The sequence below is a fragment of the Capsicum annuum genome, chromosome 3, assembly GCF_002878395.1.
Source record: "Capsicum annuum cultivar UCD-10X-F1 chromosome 3, UCD10Xv1.1, whole genome shotgun sequence".
Taxonomy (NCBI): Eukaryota; Viridiplantae; Streptophyta; class Magnoliopsida; order Solanales; family Solanaceae; genus Capsicum; species Capsicum annuum.
This window is the reverse complement of record NC_061113.1, coordinates 72,572,122-72,589,193: the sequence shown is the minus strand read 5'-3', so window position 1 is coordinate 72,589,193 and position 17,072 is coordinate 72,572,122. Positions and strand designations below refer to the sequence as shown.

Here is a 17,072-nt window from a genome sequence, read left to right as displayed (position 1 = left end):
ATGCAACTCCTATGAGTTGGCAGGTGTTTTAGAAAGACTTTATGGATAGGTTATTTCTGCGTGAGATAAATGAGGCTAAGGTGGAGGAGTTCACGAACTTGAGGCAGGGCTAATGACATTGAAGGAATACTGCCTTAAGTTCACTAAGTTGTCTAGGTATGCTCCCGAGATGTTATCTGGCTCTAGAGCTCGTATGAGTAAGTTTGTTACTAGGGGTTTCTAATTTAGTAGTTAAGGAGTGTAGGAATACTATGTTGATTGGACTCATGGACATTTCTCATTGATGACTCATACTTAATAGATTGACGCAAAAAAGTTAATAGAGAGAGAGATGAGAAAAAAAGGGCTAGGAATGGACAGTTTGAGTATAGTCGCCAAGGTCTTGAGGGGGAAGTAGTTTATAGTTTTAGGGCCATTCATTGGTGCTTGCTCTATCTTCAGCCAGTGCCCCTATACCTAGGACCCATCATGAGCAGTGGGGAAGGACTTTAACTTCAAGATCTTAGAGTAGTCTAGTTGGGAGGCCTAATTACTTTACATGTATGAAGTATGGCAGGAATTATCCTAATGAGTGTTTGATGGGAAAATGGTGTTGCTATAGTTGTGGAAAGTTGGGTGACAGGATGAAGGAGTGTTCGTATTCTAAGCAGGAAAATATGGATATTTGTTCTCAGAGTCAGGCTACTAGTCCATCTTCTCAGTTAGTCCTCCTAGTTCCTCCACAGGGCGCATCATCTAGTACCAGTGGCGATTAGCGCTAGAATTATGTTTATGATTTATCATCCTGTCAATAGTAGGAGAGTTCACCGGATGTTGTGACTGGTATGCTTCATGCCTTTTACCTTGATGTATATCTTTTGTTAGACCCAGTATCAAATCTCTCTAATGTAACCCCATTGGTTGCTATAAATTTTGGGTAAGCCCTAAAAATCTCTCTAAATATTTTTTAGTTTCTACCCTAATGGTGAGTCAGTTGTAGCTAGGTGAGTCTATAGCGAGTGTCCTATTACTATCCTTCACACGATCACACTAGCAGACCTAATAAAGTTAGAGATGGTGGGTTTTGATATTATTCTAGGAATATATTGGCTCCATTCATGCTATGAATCAATAGATTATCGCACCCGCGTGGTGATGTTTTAGTTTCCTGATGCAGTAATTTTTGAGTCGGAGGGTAGTTCAGTGTCTCCTAAAAGTCATTTAATCTCTTATCTTACGGCCAGAAATTTTATATCAAAAGGGTGTATCTATCATTTAGTTTGAGTCAAAGATACTAAGTCTGAAGCCCCAATAGTTCAATTAGTCCGTGTAGTCAATGAGTTCACAGAGGTTTCCTCCAAAGATATACTAGGGGTACCTCCAGATAGAGAAATAAAATTCGGTATTGATCTCCTATATGATGCTCAGCCAAATTCTATCCCTCTATATCGTATGACTCTAGTCAAACTTAATGAGTTAATAGACCAACTTAAGGATTTCCTAGATAAAGGTTTCATCAGACCCAATGTCTCTCCATGGGGTGCTCCAGTCCATTTCATGAGCAAGAAAGATGGCACTCTCAAAATCTACATAGATTACATATAGCTAAATAAGGTTAACATAAATAACAAGTATCCCATTCCTTGAATCGATGATTTGTTCGATCAACTTTAGGGTGCTTACTGGTTCTATAAGATTGACCGTAGGTTGGGATACCATCAGTTGAAAGTTAGGGAGTAAGACATTACAAAAATAACTTTTCAAACAAGGTATAACCATTTTGAATTTATGGTTATGTCATTTGGACTAACAAATGCCATTGTATCATTTATGGATTTGATTAACAAGGTCTTCAAGAATTACTTGGATATGTTTATCATTGTCTTTATAGATGAAATACTGGTGTATTCAAGGAGTGACGATGAACATGTAGACTATTTCAGAATATTATTGTAGACCCTCAAGGACCATTAATTATTAGTGAGGTTTTGTAAATGTGAATTCTGGTTGGAATCTGTTACCTTCTTTAGGCATGTTATTTCAGGGGCTGGTATTTATGTATAATCTCAGAAGACTAATGCAGTGAAGCTCTAGCCTAGATCTATCACTCCATTCGATATCATTAGTTTTTCGAGTTTGGATGGATATTATAGAAAATTTGTTGAGAGGTTCTCCTCTATAGCCACGCTATTGACAAAGCTGACCCAAAAGAAAATAAAGTTTATATGGTTAGATATTATGACAAGAGTTTCCAAGAGTAAAAGGATAGATTGAGTTCTACACCAGTGTTTGCTCTGTCGTAGTAGTTAGATGGATTTGTGGTCTATTGTGATGCTTGTAGAGATGGGTTAGGTTGTGTGTTGATGTAGAATGGGAGAGTGATAGCTTATGTCTCTAGGAAACTTAAGAATAATGAAAATAATCACTCAACTCATGATTTGGAATTAGCTATTCTGGTATTCGACTTGAAAATTATGAGACATTACCTCTATGGTGTTCATGTTGAAGTTTTAACTGACCATAAGAGTCCTCAGTATGCATTCACTCAGTGTGAGCTAAATATTTGTCAGTGAAAGTACTTGGAGTTTTTGAAAGAGTATGACATAAATGTACTTTATCATTTAAGTAAGGCCAAGATTGGTGGCACATGCACTAAGTTGGATGTGTATGGGTAGTGTGTCTCATGTAAAGAAAGATGAGCGAGAGGTGGCTAAAGAAGTGCATAGACTTCTCGACATTGATTATAAAGAAGTAGTACATTATAATGGTTTATAATTATCTTTGGTAGTAGAAGTTAAGGAGAAACAGTGAAATGATCCCATTCTTAGCCAAATATTGGAAGCAGTTCAGCAGCAGAAGGTTGAGGTTTACTCCTAAGGTGGAGATGGTGTACTTTGCTATCAAGGAAGAATTTGTGTTCCAAATTTATATGGGTTGAGGGAAAGGATACTAGCTGAGGCTTATGGTTTGAGGTATTCAATTTATCGAGGTAATACTAAGATGATCGCGACTTATGGGAAATTTATTGGTAGAATGGTATTAAGAGAGACATAGTTGAGTTTGTAGCCAAGTATTCCAATTGCCAGTGAGTTAAAGTTTAACATCAGAGGATGGGAGGTACGTTGCAAGATATTAGTATACCTGCGTGGAAGTGGGAAGTTATGAATAAAGATTTCATCATAGGGTTGCCTCATACAAGACGTCAATATGATTTAATTTTTGTAATAGTAGATCGAATGACTAAATCAACCTATTTTCTACCTGTAAAGACTTTAGATACAATGGAAGATTATGCCAAAATGTATACCTGTGAGATAGTAAGACTTCATGGGATACCTTTATCCATCATTTCATATAGACGCATGAAATTCACTTTACAATTTTTCCAGCCTTTTCAGAAAGGCCTTGGGACAACGGTTAAGGTTAGCACTTCTTTTCATTTGTAGATAGATGGTAAGGCTGAACATATAATTTAGACCATAGAAGACATGTTGAGGGCATTTGTTTTAGACTTTAATCAAAGTTGTGATGACCACCTATCTTTGATTAAGTTTTGTTATAAGAATAGTTATGATGCTAGCATTCAGAAGGCTTCATTTGAAGAGTTGTATGGTCGTAGGTACAAATCAATAATAGGATGGTTCGAGGTTGGTGAAGCGTATTTTATTGGGACATACTATGTTGAAACTATGGAAAAGGTTTAGTTAATTCGTGAGAAATTGAAAACTACTCAAAGCCGTCATAAATTATATGTTGATGTAAGAATAAGAGAGCTCCAGTTTGAAGTGGGTGATTGGGTATTCTGAAAGGTATCACCTATGAAGAAATATTGAGATTTTTAAAGAAAGGTAAGTTGAGTCTGAGATTTTTTGTTCCATATGAGATAGTGAAGTGTATTAGACAGGTGGTTTATGAATTGAACATTCTATTGGGGTTAGATGCAGTTCACCTAGTATTTCATATTTCGATGGTTAAGAAGTGCATTGGATACCTATCCATAGTAGTTGCCCTCGAGAGTATTGGGGTCAAGGATAACTTGATGTATGAGGAGATTCTTGTGCAGATATTTGATAGATTGGTCTGAAGGATAAGGAATAAGGAAGTAGCATCAGTAAATGTTCTTTGGAGAATCTAATTGTTGAAGGGGCCACTAGGGAAGCTAAAGCAGACATGATGACGAAGTATCCTCATCTGTTTTCCTCCAAATCTATTCCTACCTAAGGTAAATTGTTATTTCCAACAAGTTCTTTCTCTTAAATTCCGTTTAAGTGCTCTTATATCATATCTTATGTCATGAGAAATTGAATCCTTGTTGTAGTAGAAATCTTAATTGTAAATTCAGTTGGGGATGTTGATTTTTTTCCAATATCCAATCCTAGGTGAACCAAATTAGAGGGCGAATGTTTCCATGAGCGAGATATTGCAATACACTATGTCTGGAAGCCATTATCCAATATACGACACTTTCTCTTGAGTCGTACATACTTCATACAAGTCATATATAGCATGTCGTACCTATGTGTGTGGGGTGATCTGAGTTTTGTTCAAGTTATGAGTTGACCTTAGAAGTCTTCAAAAATGGTACGAGTCATATGAGAGAAGTCATGAGTTCCAAAGTGTAGGCTCCCTAAGGTTTTGTCCCAGATACGATAGGTTGTTTCCAAGTCATTGATAACACTCAACTCACTCCCATTATTAAAAGGTGAGGCGGTCGTTGTCAAGCAACCCAATTTGAATTGGGGTTGAATCTAAAGGAGTGAATTATAGACTTCAAACACTATGGATGCTCAAATTACTACACGTTTACCCAGAATAATAATAAATAAGACATGTAAAGTAAAATGGGAGGAGTTTGACTTAGAGGTGATTTGTCAACAAACAAAGCACAAATGCAATACATTTAATTTTTAGAGCAAGAATAGAGAGGGTCTTGAGATCATGTCTACCTAAAGGTAAAGTGTATGGTTTAATGATTCTTTGGCATGCGTTTTAGTTGTTGATCAAATGATATTCCAGGTCAAAAGTCAGTGTAGTCAATCTTTTAATAAAACTACAACAATTTCACCCATTCGCTCTTTCGAGCACCTAATAATTGTTCAATTCATAATCACCTAAAACCTCAATCAAACACCTCAATTTCCAGGATGATGCTATTGACATGGCTTGCACTCCAATCACACTTATTTTTAATATTGCAAAAGGTTGAAAACCATAGACTTAATTGTCCACCATTACCTTGTCCCCTATAGCCCTCTTGTGAGGATGTTATGGTTACCAAATGTTCACCTTCATCCCTCTTTCGAGGATGATAAGGGGTTCTAGTGTTTGGGGTTTTCACCCATCAAATCCATTTGGAGATTTAGGGTTCTTACCCATCAAATTCAAACTAGTAAGCTCAAGAAATGGTGGAATCCATACTCAACAACTAAAATCATATAAACATAACAACAGCCACACACAATTATACTTTAGTTCATCATAATCCCAAGACTAAATTACTTAGCTTCTCATGAAGAAAATAAAGAGAAATATACCATGGGGATTTCCCAAAACATCCATTTTCACAAAACTACTAAGAAATTAACCTCCAAGAGTAGTTACACACTTGCCCAATTAGGATTTTCTTCTTTAAAATCCAAAAATAGTTATGAAGTAAGCAATACCCAAAGAAGAAAGAGTTTTTGCTTATATATGATTTGGGATTCTTCTAAGTACTTTTATAGATATACCCCTGGGTTATTCCCACTGAACCGTCATTGCGCATGATTGTCCTCGACCGCATATAAGCGACTGCAATTGTGTGTCGCGATCATATTGTGTCGAATATCTTGACTAATTGTGACTGCTAATTGAGTACAACAGTCGTGGTAACTGAGGCTGATGTAGTCCAGGTCTTCAGCTACAATCTTCTTTGCTCCCTTTTTATCATTTTTATCCCCAATCCATATCTTTCAATTTATTCAACTCTATGCTTGTAAAGAGTGGATATTACTGGATTTTATTACCAATATGTCTTATTTATTTATTTAAAATAAGGTAATGTGCACAAATATGTAGTAAGAATGAGTGGAAAAAATCGCCCCTCATCAACACCCCCAACTTATGACCTTGCTTGTCCTCACGTAACACTACCCTTTATTATGAGACAACTCATATGTATGCCATCATTATATCACTCAATGATCATGATAACTCAAATTTTATTGCTACCACCAAAAGCTTTACACGCATAGGAAAATAAGCTTTTAACGACTCCCCTCATCATAAGATGAAATAATGAAGGATGCAATATACTTTGGGGAGAAACCATGTAACAACCACTAACACTCTATAAATGACTCACATTTTAACTACAATTATGAAATACTTCCACTTATCTCATTGTATGGAAGATGAAAAATCACCCACCCCAACTAGTTCACATGCCTCCTCACAAGAAAGGAAAAATTCTCACACCTAGTTACCAAGAATGTAAAATGGAATTTTAAGGGCAAACACTCACTCTCTAAAGAAATTATCCATGTTAAAAAGTACTAATTCATAGGCTTGCCTCTATTTTCAATCACCACTACAATGGCCACACTTGGTTGGGAATCACAAAGGGATTTTTGTGCTTGTAATGTACGCTTTAGGGTTGGGGTAGGATATCATATGGGAATAACATGGCTTCATCCCTCCTTGAATATTCACATCATACTTTTTCAATCTTTCTTTTTGGCTAAGGGTCATTCTTCTTTAATTTCTTTCTTTTCCTACGCTTAATAATAGCTTTCTTTGTGCACCAATTTTCTTTGATTTCTTTTTCTTACAACTTACGCGCACTTCATTCCTTTGATAGACTCATTCATATTCTTTTTATTTATTTTTGCAGTTCAAGCTCATGAGGTATTTCCCAAAAAAATTTGTGGCCTTACACTTTCTTTCATCAACCTTTACCACCCCCAACTTAGGATTTATCTTCAAGTAACATTTTTAAGTTCAAGGAGGGTTTGGTTCACAAGAGAGATGAAAAAATGGGTCACGGGTTGTAATGAGTTTGCCAAAAAAAGGACCAAAGGCTCTGAGTGGGTACTAAGTATAATTATGCATGGGTAGGCTTTTTAGGATAGAGTGGGCTTCCAAAATAACAAGATGGCTTATGATCATTTTACCAACCAAAAATAATAAAATTTTAGCTTTAAAAGACTATTGGGGAAAGTTCTAGATGGTACAAGTACACATGAGATGAAGATAATTAACCTTACAAACATGGTGTGTAAATGTTGTCAGGGGGCTCAATTGTTCTACCATCTCAAGACAAAGATGATGTATTCACTATTTGTCAAAAATAAATTTTTGGATTCCTAGAAAGAGAGAAAAAATTTGTCACAAAGTTGCTCATGTCCATGCCTTCGAATCTTTCAAAAAATTTGGTTGGAGGGGGTTGTTTTCTTTTGCATTCGTACCAAAAATAATTTCTAGTCATAGAAAGAAACCAAGCTATCGTCTTATATTGCTAATTATAATACGGGTGACAAACCATATTGTTACTTAGACTTCACCAATGGATAATAATGCAATCCCAGATTATCAATGCTATAGGTACTCAGACTTCCCTTGCATTCTATGGCCTCAGTACCATGGGTACTCAGACTTTCCCTGCACCCATGGTTAGAAACCCAATCATAGCGGAACTAAAATAAAGTAACAAACCTATAACAAAACTGCTAATCCATGCAAATGTGTGCACCATAAGCATGATCAATTATTACAACCCAAATAAAAATAAAGATAACAATTTTCCATAAGAGCAGAAGAGTATGCAAAAATATCAATAATAAAGGGCCAAATTAAATGAATAAGGATAAAGAGACACCCCCAACTGAAAAAATAGCAGTGTCCCCACTGCATAAATTATTAAGGGTAAAAGAGAAAAGGGTGCTCCCTGAAACTACATCAAAGGTTGTTATCACTGTTGGACTCTGCATCACCACCCTTTTCCTCAAGATCGGAACACTTGGCTGGGGCCTCAATTTCACTGTCCACCCAGGAAGAATGAAGTCTACCTCGGGGCCTTAGAACCTTCCATAGGCCTTTTACGTCCTTACATATCCTGATAAAGATTTCTTCTCTCTTCTTCTCCTTGTAATCATGTTTTTATAAGTTTTTAAGAGGTCTCAATGTTACTCCACCAAAGAGTAGTAGTACTTTTCAAGCTTATCAATGGTATCTTCTTGTTTCTTTTAGTCCTTCTTGTACATCTCATAATCGGTACATGACACATAAGAATGATGAATGGTAGAAGGCTCTCTCGGTCCTTAGGGTAAACTATACATAAGATTTTTTATGGTTTCAATATTTACTCAAATCTCCTCAAGAGGTCCCATGGTGGTTGACCTATGATAATCACACTCACAATATGCCATCTTTTCCATGTCGATCTTTCTTTTCTTACTTTTTTCATATGTGCCCTCACCTATAATCCTCAAGGGCTAAATGGGAGCATTAGGGCGCTCTCATGTATGACTAGCATACTCTTCCACCCCTGCTCTTTTGTAAAGATCTTAAATTTAGGAGGGGAAGAATAGATGTGTATTGCCTTGGTCCTTCAAATAATCTATCTCATTAACCATGAATTGACCAATATGTAGAGGGATACCATTAGAATACATGCAGCCATCCTATCATACAATTCAGGATTAATGTTATATGGGTGCAAGGAGAAACTTAGCTACAAATGATGTTCAACCATATCTGGACCTTAGAAGTGAAGTTATTTATGGAAATATTACTTTTAGTCTTGGTCCACAAGACTTTCTTTCTGGGGCATAGCTATTTTGCTAACCAACTCCTCGATTTACACCCCTTTACTTTGAATTCACTCATGTCAGTATGCTTGACCCCATAAACATCATTGATTTGTTTATCCCCAACTTTCACCAACTTTCCCTAAATCATGACAGTTACATTGAGTGGGTCTAAAAAAGAGACTTCACCGATGTTTGTATAAAATTCACGGACCCATTTCTCATTTCTAATGCATGGATCTAGGGTGAAGCACCGCCACCCTATGGCTTTGAGTTTATCATGAAGTATCGATAGTTTTTCATGCATATTTTTGAAGCAAATTCCTCTCTCCGAGAGTAGCTTTATCCTAGAATATCCATGGAGTAATAAGTGTGGCACTTGAGTGCCATGAATTAGATGTGATCATACTTATCCATGATGTTTTCCTGAAATCACTAAGCACATATTATATCTTTTGGTGACATTTTAATCATGAAAAATAGGCTATATTGATCACTAAAGTTCATTGGACTAGGTGCTTGGTGTTGCTTGACTAAAAATTAGAAATGCAGGATTTTTGGCCTGGCAGGAAACTGCCCTTAGTTACCGTGATCGTGAGTCAGGACCCTATTCGTATTTTCGTGATCGCGGTCTATGAATGCATTTGCGATACCTATGGGCGATTTTGTTGTCAGGTCTGTATGCTTAGATTTCTTCTAATTCAAGTGTAATAGCATGTTCTACAATATGGATGCATATGAAAATCTTTTGAACAATGCTAAAAGGCCGATGGATGTGCCCTTTAGAAGACAAACATCATTAGTGAAAGTTCAATTAGGCAAATTATCAAACACTTGGCGTGCGAATCTGATTTGTATTCATTTTCCAAATATCCTTAGGTACTCAAGACTTCAAACTTTTATGCATATCTTGTTCAAGAAACCAACATCTTACCAATATCAAGTAATACAACACGGAATTCATAATAATCAAAACTTTAGGACCTCTCTAAATTATTCATTCTATGCCTTATTCTTATAAATAAAAGCACAAATTCATTGCACTTACCAGAGTTATGATGTAGGAGGGTTGCAAGGATGTTGTTTAAGAGCTCACAAACTTTGTATGAAATTAGCCTAAATTATAGAGTACAATATTCAAAGGGAGTGTGAAGGAAATGGGGGAAACTAGGGGTTTAATGGCAGAAGTTGTCACAACTGCAGTCAAGGGATTGTGTTCTTGGACACCTGCATGACCGAGATCATGCTTGGTGAGCGCGATCACGATAACTGAGAGTAATTCTACTCCCTTGTTTTCCTCGATTCAGTTTATTTAATTTTTACACATTTCTACCCTATTCAACTTATCCAATGCACTCTGTAGTTCCACAAATGCATGGGCTATTCATGTGCAAAATATAACATCTACCCCATAAAAACATAACAAAAAAGGATACGAGCCAATCTCATGGAATTTGTGGGTTGCCTCCCACCTTACACTTAAGTTATCGTCGTGGCACGACGTCTTCTTCCTTTATTCTCAAGGCGGGTCTTAGAACTCCTTATCATTCATCTTCTCAATATCAACATCTAACACGGATACTACTTTTAACTCTGGGGTTTGCTTATTTGACTTGCAAATTTTGAAAAAGACTTCATCCTCTTGCACTCTAACTTTCATCTCCCCTTAGCTCTTGATCGACAATGTCTCTCACGGTGGTAAAGAAAGGATGACCAAGAATGAAATACACCTCTTGATCCATTTCACAATCCAATACCACCAAATCCGCCAAGAGAATGAATTTGTCCACTTTCACAAGGACGTCAAATAATTTACCTACTGACCTTTTATAGACCGGCCAGCCATCAAGAGTTGTATAGAGGTTTGGATCAGGGTATCCAAATTAAGTTTCTTGTATATTAAGAAAGTCATTAAATCGATGCTCGCACCTAGGTCACATAGAGCTTTTGAAAATTCATATGTCCCAATTGTGCAAGGAATAGTGAATGCTCCGGGGTCATCTTTCATTTCCACAACCTTGCTATCTATGATAGAGCTGCACCCATGAGTGACTTCAATAGTATCACCATCAACAAGTTTCTTCTTGGACATCTAATTTTTCATCAACTTAGTGTATCGCGAGATCTCTTGGATAGATTTAAGCAATGGGATATTTATTGATAGGTTGCTAAGTTTGGCCATAAAATTCCTCAATTTGTCACCTTTTTATTTTTAGGTAATCATTGAGGGAATGGGGGATGAGCTTGGATGGTTGGCCCTACATCACCTTGTGGCTTCCTAACTTCTACTACTTCTTCATCACTTTCCTTGATCTCTTTCTCATTATTTGCTTTTTTTTAGGGAATCACTTCCTTTGCTCTAACCTTGACTAAATTCACTCTCATTTCTCATCTAGAGGGCTCATACATTACCTCTCCACACCTTGTGACCATAGCTAGAACTTGGGCATCATTCTTTAGATTAGCAATCATGTCACTAATGAGTCTACCTCTAGGCCTAGTATTTAGTTCTGTGGAGATTTGACAGACTTGGTTCTCCAATTGCTTGATAGAGACGGAGTAAGACATCACTATTTGAGACAGTTAGGAAAAATCACCCTTCAATTCGTGGAACATTTGTCTAAACCCTCTACTTTATTCAAGATCTTTGCCAACAAATCCTCGATCTTGAATTTTTTGGGGTAAATGATAGTTGAATCTTTGGCATTGTCTCGATCATGAGGAGGAACATAATGGTCATATTCACATTCCCAATCTCTCAAATCTCTATCCCTATTGCGGTATATCCAATATTGATTCTCACCTTTCCTTTCATAGGCGGGGTGGGAACCCCGCACGTAGTTAGCCAAATAGCAAATTTCCTAATGTAAATTCTATGCCTCTTCATCATCTTCATTAGATTTTGATACTACGATGATGACTGCTTTCGCAGGTGCGCCTATAACATGCTTAGTCAAGAGTTTGAGTTAGGCCATTATTTTTGCCATGTTCTCCTCCTTTTATTTATTCTGCTTTCTTTGTTAAGTTTTGACCATGAAAATAGTAGAAGGAATCTTGGGTGCTTCAATTTCTTGGGTATACTAACCCTAATTTTATTTTGACACTTCTCCAATCAACAAAAAGGCTACGTGGTGGTTCAACTTTTCTAGGGAACTGCCTACTGCATTATCTACCACCATTTTGTTTAATGGATCAAGGGGACGATAGAAGATCTCGAGAAGTATTTTCTTTGGGACTTCATGATTTGGGCATTGAGAAAGCTTACCATTAAACCTCTCCCAAGCTTCAAGCAATGGTTCTCCATTTATTTGCCTAAAATTTACAATCTCATCTTACTTTTGAAGCATTTTTGATGGCGGGAAATATCTATCAAGAAACACCTTAGTAACTTTTTCCCAAGATGTGATTGTGCTGGGTGGAAGTGAAAGTATTCATGCAACAACCAAACTCATTAACGAGAATGGGAAAAGGCAAAGCCGAATGAACTCTTGAGTAATATGAGCTACATTAAACGATGCACACTTCCATAAAATTCTTTAAATGGATATTTTGGTCCTCAAAGTCTTGACCTCCATACAATCCTTTGATTTGCAACATATGAAGTGTGAAGCTAGTCATATGGAAGACTCCATTCCCTTTAGTTTTGTGGGATGTGGCTTACGCTTATTTGCCCTGCTTCATTTTGTGGGCCCTCATAGTCTAGAGGGGCATCAAAGGGGACTATGTTGCTTGTGCTATAACTCATTGTTCTGTTAACACTCTGATCACCTTAAACAAGATTTGAAAACAACAAATAGAGCAAATGATATCATTTTAGGTATTTCTAAGTAAGAATCATATCGTACAAGTGAAATCTATATTTCACGCCCCGACAATAGTGCTATTTTGATAATGCTCAACTTACTCCCATAATTTAAGGGTGAGGCAGTCATTTTCAAGTAACCTAATTTGAATTGGGATGAAATATCAAGGAGTGAATTATAGACATTAAAGCATACGGTTTCTCAAATTACTACATATTACCTGGAATGATAATAAACAAAATATGTAAAATAAAATGGGGGAATTTTTACTTGGAGGTGATTTTTCAAAAAACAAAGAACAGATACAATATGTTTGATTTTAGGATCAAGAGTAGAGAGGGTCTTGGGATTATGTCTACCTAAAGGTAAAGTGTGTGGGTTAATGGTGGTTTGTATTGAATTTTAGTTTTTTATCAAATAATAGGCTAGGTCAAAAGCCATTGTAGTAAATATTTCAATAAAACTACAACAATTTAACCCATTTGCTCTTTCGAGCACCTAACAAGTATGCCATTCATAATCACCCAAAACATCAATCAAACATCCCTATTTCTAGGATGATGAACTAGACATGGCTTACACACCAATTACATGTATTTCTAAGATTTCAAAAGTTACCAAACCATTGACTTAATTGTCCACCATTTCCTTGTACACTATAACCCTCCTTCGAGAATGTTATGGGTTACCTAATATTTACCTTTATCCCTCTTTCAAGGATGATAAAGGGTTACTAGAGTTTGGGGTTTTCACCCATCAAACCCATTTGGAGATTTGGGGTTTTCACCTATTAAATTCTAACTAGTAAGCTCAAGAAATGGTGGAATCCATACTCAATAACTAAAATCATGCAAACATAACAACACCCACACAAAATTACACTTTAGTTTAACATAATCGAAAGACTAAATTATTTAGCTACTCATGAAAAAAATAAAGAGGAGTATACCATGGGGATTTCTCAAAACATCTATTCTTTACAAAACCACTAAGAAATTAAGCCTCCAAGAACATTTACACACTTACCCAATTAGTGTTTTCTTCTTTCAAATAAAAAAATAATTATAAGGTAAGCAATATGCAAAGAAGAAAGGGTTTTTCTTTATATATGGTTTGGGATTCTTATAAGTACTTTAACAGATTTTCTCCTGGGAATATTCCCGGTAACTGAGATCGCATGTTACTGTCTGCGACCGCGTCCACACGACCACAGTTTTGTGTTGCGACCATATTATATTGACCTTCTTGACTAACCTTAACCGTGAATTGATGAATGCGGTCAGGTAACTGAGGCTGATGTAGACCAAGTCTTCAGCTGCACTCTTTTTTTCTGCCTTTTTATCATTTTTAGCCCCAATCTACATCTTTTGATCTTCTCAACTCTATGCCTACAAAGAGTGGATATTAGTGCATTTTATCTTCAATATTTCTAATTTATTTATTTAAAACAAGGTAATGTGCACAAATATTTAGAGTGAATGGATGGAAAAAATCACCCTCATCTATCTTATAGATAGGTAACGAGTCATATGTTACCACTTATATGTTGACTAGTGTATACCATCTTTGATTCTTCCAAGATTACATGTTGATATTCCTAGACGTACCCTTATGATATGAGTCATATGGTTGACTTATGAAGACTGTTGATTAATTTCTGCAAATGTTTAATTAAGGGCTTTTGGTCCTTTCCCTTTTTATAACTCTAACTGATGACCTATAACCCCCAAAGAGGCATTATTTTCCTTTATTACTCAATTAATTAACAATATCATATCTCCTCCCATCTTTAAGAACATCAATATTAGGTTTCCTCACACAAATTCATCTTTCAAGTTCCAAGGTGCAAACCCTCTTCACAAGTTAAGAAATTTTTGGCATGTGGGTGTTTATGAACAAGGTTACTCTTTCATCCTTGTGCTCAAAGTGCATAATTTTTAGATTGAATTTACTTGATTTTAAATAGGGTTCATACCTAAATAACAATAATCTTTATGTATGATACCACCATATGATTGAAAGCTTTAAGTGCATCAATGTTTATATATATCTCTATGTTTTTACTCATAAGATTCATATTGTGACTTGAATTTCATTATCTTGATTGAGATATTGTTGAAATATTTTAATATGATTATTTAGCATGTTATTTTTATATTCCAAGTCCTAAGTACAAGTACTGAGTTTACAAGAAGTTTATGCTCTTATGTTCTATTGTTACCTATTATAAGATGATTTAATGAAAATCTTGATCTTTTGACTTAAAGATAAGACATGGAATCTACAACTATTCATCTTGATTATGGTTTAAGGTAAAGAAAAGGAAAACCGGTTTTCATCCTACAAACCCTTATGCTATTTTAAGGTAGATTTCTTAAGTATAAGTACATAAGTATTCTGGGATTAGTATTTAGCATCGAGAATGGAATTTGGATGATCATATCCTAAGTTCATTGAAACAATAAGCCACCATAGGTCAAGCTTTTTCCCAAAAAGGATGAAGTTCAGTGATCACTTATGATAAGGTTCTATTATAATGGTAAGGGTAGAATAGATCTCCCCAATATGGGTAAGACATTGGACTCTATGGTTTCTTACATAGTTTATGTCGGTTGGAAGAATCTCCCTTAAGAATAAATATAAGTAAAGAATTTAGAAACAAAGTGTTATGGATCACTAAGTTCACTCGTATGCATTATTATTCATGTTTTATGATCTTGCAGTCCTTTACTTTACTCAAGCTCAAGTTGAGTCTTTTACGCTTAACACATATTGCTTGAATATGTACTTATATATATAGTTATTATATTACCTTTTCATTCACCCCCACATACTCAATACATTCCAAAGGTAAAAACCCACATATATGTCTATGTGCTACATTGTGTTATAATTTAGGTTATGGTGTTCGTTTACAACAACACGATTGATTATGGGCATCATCACCTACAAACCAACTTTTTATGAGTTCTCATAGTACGACGACAAAGCTTTATAGACTTATTTTCAATGATGCAAGGATTTTAGTTATTTGATTTCCATTTTATGTTTGGGTCAGCTGGAGTCTGTCCCAGTGGCTCTCTAGTTAGTAGTAAAGGTTTGTCAGATTGTGTGTGTTTTAAGATCAAATAGTCTATTTAATATATCCAAGTTAAATACTTTCATTAAGTGATGAAATTGTTTACCTTCAGTTTCTGTATATATTGATTTAGTTTTCATATATGTTTCAAGCTATATAGATATCATAGGATAGCTTAGGCTTATTCGTAGTCTTAAGCATTGTGTGACGTCAAAGGGGGTACTTCCAGGGAAATGTAAATCTATTCCCATGGTTGGTGAATTTCCCATAATTTTATTTGATGAACTTTTAAGCATCCCTCCTGATAGGGAAATTGAGTTTTAGATTGATCTTCTTCGGGACACTTATCCTAAATCTATCCCTCCTTATAAAATGGCTCTAGTTGAGTTGAAGTAACTTAAGGATTAGTTGAAAGATCTTCTTGACAAAGGTTTTATCTACTCTAGTGTGTCTCCCGGGGGTGCTCCTATTCTTTTCATAAGTAATAACGACAGTTCTTTCTTTATGTGTATTAATTATTGTCAGTTGAATAAGGCAACATTGAAGAATAAGTATTCTCTTCCTAGTATTGATGACATATTTTATCAACTTCAAGGTGCTAAGTATCTCTCTAAGTTTGACCTCCTTTTAGTCTATCATCAGGTTAAGATTAGGGAAGAGGATAGCGGAAGACTGCCTTTTATACCAGGTATGGACATTTTGAGTTCTTGGTCATGTCTTTTAGGTCTACCAATGCCCTTATTGAATTTATAGATCTCATGAATTCCATATTCTATTTGTTTTTGGACTTGTTCGTGATTGCATTTAAAGATGATATTTTGGTATATTTAAAGAGCGAGGTTGGTCATACCAATCAATTTCATATCATGTTGGGGATGCTAAAAGATAAACTATTGTATGCTAAGTTTTTGAAGTGTGAATTTTTGTTGAATGTTGTTACTTTTTTGAGTTTTGTTGTTTCAATTGAAAGGATCATAGTGGATCCATAGAAAGCTACGGTGGTAAGGAAATACCTAGACCCACGACTCCAACTGACATTCAGAGTTTGTTGGGTTTAGCTAACTATTATAAGGGGTTTGTGGAGAGCTTCTCGTTGATTGTCATACCATTAACTAAGTCGACTTAGAAAAAAGTGAAGTTTCTATGGTCTAATACTTGCGAGGGGAGTTTTAAGATACTAGAAGATAAATTGACCTTTGCTTCAAATTTGACCCTGCCCGAGGGTAATGATGGCTTCGTGATTTATTGTAATGCATCCTGTATGGGACTTATTTATGTATTAATACCATATAGTAAGGTGGTAGCATATTTTTCTAGGCAGTTGAAGGTTCATGAAAGAAATTATCTGACTCATGATATGGAGTTTTTGGAAGAGGTGTTTGCACTGGAGATTTAGAGATATCTATATGGGATCTATGTTGACAT

The 17,072-nt window shown here is 35.8% G+C and overlaps 1 non-coding gene across 1 annotated transcript; it reads left to right on the top strand.

Annotated features, from left to right (window-relative positions):
• Positions 1-11,999: 11,999 nt before the first annotated feature.
• Positions 12,000-12,105, top strand: LOC124897379. The gene has a single exon (XR_007054101.1). It is a non-coding gene; the product is annotated as a small nucleolar RNA R71 (small nucleolar RNA).
• The last annotated feature ends 4,967 nt before the right edge of the window (positions 12,106-17,072 follow it).